The following is a 7,773-nucleotide window of genomic DNA, read 5'->3' on the forward strand; positions in this document are numbered from 1 at the left end:
GTGCCCTTGAGGACTGGGCAGTGTCCCAGCAGAAGGAGGGCAGGAGGGACAGATGGAGGCAGGGATAGCTGTGGCACTGCCTGCTGCAGTTTTCCCCAGGGCTTTAGGGAGGATTTCCTCTGTGTGTGAGTGGGAACCCCCAGGGCCCTGGGCTGCCCCTGTTTCCTCTCCATTGGCGTTGCAGAGGGCAGGGAAAGAGGGTGTAGAGCGTCCAGGAGCGTTCCCAGAGCTCCCCAGGCCCCTGTGCAGCTTTGGCCATGTCCATTCACACCTGGCTTCCATGGCCTTACACAAGCCCCTTGTGGAGCGTGTCTCCCAGAGGCAGACGGGGATCCCAGCACGCCCTCGAAAATGTTCTCATCTCTGCTCTATTCTAGATGAGGTTGCTGGGAAGGCTTCGCCATTAGATTGGCTGATTAAAGCTTTGCAGGCCTTGGAGCCTCCTGCAGGTATGTTCTCACTGTCCCACCAAGGATTAATCATTGACAACCTGGCCGGACCAGGTGACAAAAACTTCTCTGTCTGTTCAGTTACAGGTGCTTCTGCAGCGAAGACTTTTGCTGCTCCTTTTCTGCTTCCTGCACGCAAGCCCAGCGCCCATCGCAGGGGTGAGTAGTGTGTCCTTGCTGACCCCACAGACTGAGCCCTGCTTTTTTGCCATCCCGTCATGGGAAATGGAACTACTTTCTGTTAAGGTCCTCCGAGAGGGAACAACAAACCTAGAGGCGAGAAGAAATCACTTGAGTCAAACAACGTCTTGAAACAAATAGTGGAGGAATTGCACAAAGGGAATGGTGAGAGCATTTCCCTCAGCCTTGTCCTGGTGCTCAGCAGCCGGGGGCTTTGGCTGCACATCTGGACACGCTGTGCCTGGCACAGCAGGAAGGGATCCATGGCAGCCTCGCTGCCCCGCTGCTGCTTCCACGCTGTGCAGGACTGTTTCCCAGCCTGGCCAGGCTTCAGCTTCTCCCCAACCTCTGCAGGAAGGCACTGGGCATCAGCTGACAGGCAGCCCAAACTGCACCACTGTAGCAGGCTCCGAGCATGCTAGGGCCCCATGGAGGGCCGAGGCTTAAAGATAGGAATTGCCAAGTCATGATGAAGTGGTAATACAAGCCCCTGCCTTCCGGCTTTCGGACCCCAGCATATCTCTCTGTAGCCCCATAGGTCACTTCCCCTTAACCCCTACTATTGTACAAGTATGGATCCCCTTATAACCCATATATAGAGCTGTTTTAGACCATTCTGGAGGAGAGCCATCTCTAGAACCCTTCACAGACCCCTCAAGAAAACCCTCGCTGTGGAACGCCAGGACGTTTCTCCTCCTCTCTCGCAACATCTGCTTCCCGGCTAGCCTGCAAGGCGCCTTAGCAAGCAAATACCTAAAACCATAAGAGAGGTGATAATCGCTAAAGACCTGATATCCACTGGGCTTGCTAAGGTTGCCAGCGGCTGAGCGTGGCCTGGGTACTCGGACACTCTGTCCCCATGAAGGACAGAGGTATCCAGCCCGTGCTGCCTGCTCGGGGGCAAATTAGCCCAGCAGGGAACCCACGATACACCAGAGGCCCTGCACGCCCTAAGATCCCCCGCAATTTCCCTGTCTCCGGGCACATAAGGTGGAGGGGCTGGTTGGAGAAGGGACCAGTCTGGGACAGTGCCAAAACCCAGGTTGTTTTCTGATCCTTATCCATGCCTTTTGCAACTATTGCTGCCTGAAGCTGTCATCTTCCCCATTCCCAATGAGGAATGTTTCCATCTGATCCAGCGGTCTCTCTTCCATTCTTCAGAAATGAAAGGAGAACCTGTGCTGAAAGCTGAGTTCCCTGGAGGAAGCAGCGATTCTGTGCCAGCCTCTGCTGCAGGAAGGGAGGCGATGCCAGGCACAGCCACAGGAGGTAATTGCTGTGCCTCTGGGCCTGAGCCCTGCTGAGGCTTGAGCTGCCCTCTCTGCTGCTTGGCACTGCGGGCACAGCCCGGACAAGACGGGCACAGCCCAGAGGAATTGTCCCGAGCAGGCTCAGGGCACTCGCGTACTGAGCTGTCCTGCTGGGCTCCCTCCATGGGAGACACGTCCCGAAACCTGGGAGCGGCTGCACGGGGTGCCCATGGTGGGGAAAGGGCAGAGGGGGAGAGCAAGGCTCCCGTGGGTCCTGACAGGACCTGGCCACGTGCCCTTGAGGACTGGGCAGTGTCCCAGCAGAAGGAGGGCAGGAGGGACAGATGGAGGCAGGGATAGCTGTGGCACTGCCTGCTGCAGTTTTCCCCAGGGCTTTAGGGAGGATTTCCTCTGTGTGTGAGGGGAAACCCCCAGGGCCCTGGGCTGCCCCTGCTTCCTCTCCATTGGCGTTGCAGAGGGCAGGGAAAGAGGGTGTAGAGCGTCCAGGAGCGTTCCCAGAGCTCCCCAGGCCCCTGTGCAGCTTTGGCCATGTCCATTCACACCTGGCTTCCATGGCCTTACACAAGCCCCTTGTGGAGCGTGTCTCCCAGAGGCAGACGGGGATCCCAGCACGCCCTCGAAAATGTTCTCATCTATGCTCTATTCTAGATGAGGTTGCTGGGAAGGCTTCGCCATTAGATTGGCTGATTAAAGCTTTGAAGCCCTTGGAGCCTCCTGCAGGTATGTTCTCACTGTCCCACCAATCACTGACAACCTGGCAGGACCAGGTGACAGAAACATCTCTGTCTGTTGAGTTACAGGTGCTTCTGCAGGGAAGACTTCTGCTGCTCCTTTTCTGCTTCTTGCACGCAAGCCCAGCGTCCATCACAGGGGTGAGTAGTGTGTCCTTGCTGACCCCACAGGTTGATCCCTGCTTTTTTGCCATCCAGTCATGGGAAATGGAACTACTTTCTCTTAAGGTCCTCTGAGAGGGAAGAACAAACCTAGTGGCAAGAAGAAATCGCTTAAGTCAAACAACGTCTTGACACAAATAGTGGAGGAATTGCACAAAGGGAATGGTGAGAGCATTTCCCTCAGCCTTGTCCTGGGGCTCAGCAGCCGGGGGCTTTGGCTGCACATCTGGAAACGCTGTGCCTGGCACAGCAGGAGGGGATCCATGGCAGCCTCGCTGCCCTGCTGCTGCTTCCACGCCGTGCAGGACTGTTTCCCATCCTGGCCAGGCTTCAGCTTCTCCCCAGCCTCTGCAGGAAGGCATTGGGCATCAGCTGACAGGCAGCCCAAACTGCAACAGACCCTGAAATTCCCCACAATATCCTGGTCTCCAGATTAGGAAAAGGAGGTTGTTTGCAGCAGGGAATGATCTGACCCAACCCCAATAACCCGGCCCTTTTCCTGGTCTTTAACAAATATTGCCTCCTGTAAATGCCAGCACCCAAATAGCGAACAACTCCCTCTTATGCAACTGTCTCCCTTCCTTTCTCAAGAGATGCACATAGAGGTTCTGTGGAAAGCAGCATTTCCTGAAGGAAGCAGTCGCTCTTCGTTGCCAGCCCTTGCCACAGGAAAGGAGGAGATGTCAGACACAGGCACAGGCACAGAAGGTAATTGCTGTGCCAGGCTCAGCCCTTGGCAGGGCTGTGTGGCAGCAGCTCATGCCCAGGGCCTGCCCTGCGCAGCCCAGCAGCAGCCAAAGCTGGAGGTGCCTCTGGAGCTCGTTCACAGCCCCGGGGAAAGGGGACTTGTGCACCAATGTCCCTCCCGCTGCAGCTGCTCCGGAGCTGGCCCTGAGTGCCCAGAGGGCCAAGGCACAGGAGCAGCCCCGAGCGGAAGCCCTGCCGCGAGCCCAGGGCCAGAGCCAGCCTTGGCACAAAAGGAAACAGTTCTCATCTTGGTTTGCTTCCAGACTGGGATACTGGGAAGGATTCTCCATTAACCTGGAGGTTTGAAATTGTGAAGCCCACTGAGGGTTCTGCAGGTGCGTTCTCACGGTCCCACCAAGGATTAATCATTGACAACCTGGCAAGAACCAGTTGACAGAAGCTTCTGTGGCTGTTCAGTTACAGATGTGACTGCAGGGACAACTTCACCAACTCCTGGGCTGGATAGTGAGCACCAAACCAGCTCCCATCGCAGGGGTGAGTAGTGTGTCCCAGCTGGCCCCACAGGCTGAGCCCTGCTTTTGTGCCATCCAGTCATGGGAAATGGAACTACTTTTTGTCAAGTTCCTCAAACACTAAAGCCCAAGCACACGACAGACAAGAAATTCCAGAAGCCATTTGAAGTCATGTGGCAAGTGCTGAAGGAAGAGCTTCAGGGAGGACAAGGTGGGTGCATTCCCTCAGCCTTGTCCTGGGGCTCAGCAGCCGGGGGCTTTGGCTGCACATCTGGACATGCCAAGCCCGGCACAGCAGGAAGGGATCCATGGCAGCCTCGCTGCCCCGCTGCTGCTTCCACGCTCTGCAGGGCTGTTTCCCAGCCTGGCCTGGCTGCAGCTTCTCCCCAGCCTCTGCAGGAAGGTATTGGGCATCAGCTGAAAGGGAGCCCAAACTGCACCACGGGCTATGCACACCCTGACATCCCCTGCAATTTCCCTGTCTCTCAGCAGATCAGAAAGCGCACAGTTGTTTGCACAAGGGAGTGCTCTGGCCCAATCCTAAGGGCCTGGGCCTTTTCCTGATTCTTATCCATGTCTTTGAGAAGCATTGCCTCCTGAGCTGCACCCTTGACGATGGGAAACAGCCCCATCTGATGCAGCGTTCCTTTTCCTTTCTCCAGAAGTGGATGCAGAGGCTGTGCTGAAGGCGGCGTTTCCCACAGGAAGCAGAGATTCTGTGCCAGCCTCTGCTGCAGGAAGGGAGGCGATGCCAGGCACAGCCACAGGAGGTAATTGCTGTGCCTCTGGGCCTGAGCCCTGCTGAGGCTTGAGCTGCCCTCTCTGCTGCTTGGCACTGCGGGCACAGCCCGGAAAAGACGGGCACAGCCCAGAGGAATTGTCCTGAGCAGGCTCAGGGCACTCGCGTACTGAGCTGTCCTGCTGGGCTCCCTCCGTGGGAGACACGTCCCGAAACCTGGGAGCGGCTGCACGGGGTGCCCATGCTGGGGAAAGGGCAGAGGGGGAGAGCAAGGCTCCCGTGGGTCCCGACAGGGCCTGGCCACGTGCCCTTGAGGACTGGGCAGTGTCCCAGCAGAAGGAGGGCAGGAGAGACAGAGGGAAGCAGGGATAGCTGTGGCACTGCCTGCTGCAGTTTTCCCTCTGGGCTTTAGAGAGGATTTCCTCCCTGTATGTGAGGGAGAGAGCCCGAGGGCCTTGGGCTGCTCCAGCTGCCCCACCAGGGACATTGCCCAGGACCTGTGCAGAGTGGCCAGGAGCCAGCCCAGAGCTCCCCAGGCCCCTGTGCACCTTTGGCCTTGTCCATTCACACCTGGCTCCCATAGCCTTAACCAACCCCTGGCAGTGCCCATTTCCCAGAGGCAGGAGGGGATCTCAGCACAACACGGAAATGGTTCTGATCTGTGCTCTGTTCTAGACTGGAATCGTAACATGGATTATTTGGAAGCCCTGCTGGAAAATGGCTTGAAATTCCTGGAAGATGCTGGAGGCAAGTTCTCAGTGTGCCTTTCCTGAGACAATAATCAGTGTCCATGTGACAGGAGCTCACTCGCCTTCCATTTCCCTTAACATAATCTCATGGTTGAAGGAATCTGGAATTCTTGCCCTGCTCCTTTCTGGAGCCCTGAGTGATCAGACAGGATTGCTCTCAGTGGGAGGAAGGAGCATTTAGCTGTGCATCCTCCTCCCATGTCCAATGCCACTGTGTCCTTCCGTGTGCTCTGTGCAGTCACAGAGAAGAGTAGAACGGGCAGGGGCCAGGCCCAGGGCTGTGTCCAGGGGTGAGCCTTGCCTGCAGCCTGAGGATCTCCTACAGTGCCACGGGAGCTGTTCTGTTCTACCTTTCCTTGCAGCTGAACCAGCTGCTGACAGAAATCTGGCTTCGCAAACCACATCCAGGACTGAGCCTCTGGGATATGGTGAGGGTAGGTCAAGGCCTTTCCCCTGGGAGAGCTGCCAGCTCTGAGCCCAAAGCTCGGCCAGGGGGGCATCGCTGCAGGTGCCAGGACAGAGCCATGCACGTGTGTGCCCTCGCCCTGTGCCATCCCCTCACAGCTCCTACGGCTCAGTGGTGCCCGTTCAGCTGAGCAGAGATGGCAGAAGCTTCTGTGGCTGATGTGTTACAGATGTGTCTGCAGGGAGGACTTCTGCAGCAGATCGGCTGGATTCTTGGCACCAACCCAGCGCCCATCGCAAGGGTGAGTAGTGTGTCCCTGCTGGCCCCACAGGCTGAGCCGTGCTTTTGTGGCATCCATTTATGGGAACGGGAACATGGAACAAAAGGAAAGACTCATGATAGTGCAGGCACAACGTCTCTTGACTTAAATGAATTCCTGAGACAAACACAGAATGGGGCACAGGCAGGAGAAGGTAGGTGCATTCCCTGAGCCCTGTCCTGGGGCTCAGCAGCCGGGGGCTTTGGCTACACTTCCGGATACGCTGTGCCCGGCACAGCCGGAAGGGATCCATGGCAGCCTCGCTGCCCCGCTGCTGCTTCCATGCCCTGCAGGGCTGTTTGCCAGCCTGGCCTGGCTGCAGCTTCTCCCTAGCCTCTGCAGGAAGGCATTGGGCATCAGCTGACAGGCAGCCCAAATCGCACCACGGGCCTGAGATCCCCTGCAGCTTGCCAGTCTCTGAGCAAATGAGGATGCACACCTATTTGGAGGAGAGAGTGTTCTGGCCCAGCCCCAACAGCATGGGCATTTTCCCAATCCTTACACTGACATTTACAGGCATTGCCTCCTGAAGATGTCACCTCCCCAATGGGGAATGTTGCCATCTGATCCAGCAGTGTCTCTTTCTTTTTCAAGCGATGGACCAAAAATCTGTGCAGAAGGAGCCACACCCCGGAGGAAGCAGTGGGTCAATGTCAGGCTCTACTGCAGGAACAAATGTGATGCCAAGCACAGGTGAAAGCACAGAAGGTAATTGCTGTGCCAGGCTCAGCAGGGCTCAGCCCTTGGCAGGGCTCTGTGGCAGCAGCTCTTCCCCCAGGGCCTGCCCTTGCACAGCCCAGCAGCAGCCAAAGCTGGAGGTGCCTCTGGAGCTCGTTCACAGCCCCAGGGATAGGGGACTCGTGCACCAACGTCCCTCCCGCTGCAGCTGCTCTGGAGCTGGCCCTGAGTGCCCAGAGGCCCAAGGCACAGGAGCAGCCCCGAGCGGGAGCCCTGCCGCGAGCCCAGGGCCAGAGCCAGCCTTGGCTCCCGACTGGGCAGGGGCTGCACAGGCTCCTGACAGGGCCTGACTCTGTGCCCTGGGGCTGGGGGAGCTGTCACGGGGCAGGGAGGGCCAGGGCTGGCTGTGGCTGCTCAGGGATGGCTTTGGCCCGTGTCCCTCCAAGCAGCCACTGCCCAAGCAGCTGCGCTGCCCCCAGGCTCTCCTCCCGACCTGCTGGGCTTTGTTGGGTGGCACAGCCTGTGCCAAGGGGCGGCAAGGTGCCTGCAGGCCCCAGCTCTGGGGGAAACGGAGAACGTCCTGCCCACATCCACCCTGCTGCCAGCTCAGCAGTGCAGCACAGCACGGGCTGACACTCCCCATTGCTCCCACAGGTGCAGCTGGAACCACAGTACATGTTCCTGATTCCCAGAAGGGCCCTGGAGGGGGTTTCTGTCAGGGAACAGGCTGCTGGCTGGGGTTACTGGCAGGCCTACTTCTTTTGGAGCTTGTCTTCATGTTGTGCTGCTTTGGAATCTGGTATTCCTGGAAGAGAAACAGGTGAGTGTTTTGTTGCTCTCCCCCTCAAACAGCTTCTTTTGAAAGTCTA

At 57.7% G+C, this 7,773-nt stretch overlaps 1 long non-coding RNA gene across 1 annotated transcript; it reads left to right on the forward strand.

The window, feature by feature from the left end:
- Positions 1-5,784: 5,784 nt before the first annotated feature.
- LOC141730669 (uncharacterized) lies at positions 5,785-6,936 on the forward strand. Its single transcript, XR_012582285.1, has 3 exons — positions 5,785-5,935; positions 6,137-6,208; positions 6,821-6,936. It is a non-coding gene; the product is annotated as an uncharacterized LOC141730669 (long non-coding RNA).
- Positions 6,937-7,773: the final 837 nt, after the last annotated feature.

The sequence above is a fragment of the Zonotrichia albicollis genome, chromosome 12, assembly GCF_047830755.1.
Source record: "Zonotrichia albicollis isolate bZonAlb1 chromosome 12, bZonAlb1.hap1, whole genome shotgun sequence".
Taxonomy (NCBI): domain Eukaryota; kingdom Metazoa; phylum Chordata; class Aves; order Passeriformes; family Passerellidae; genus Zonotrichia; species Zonotrichia albicollis.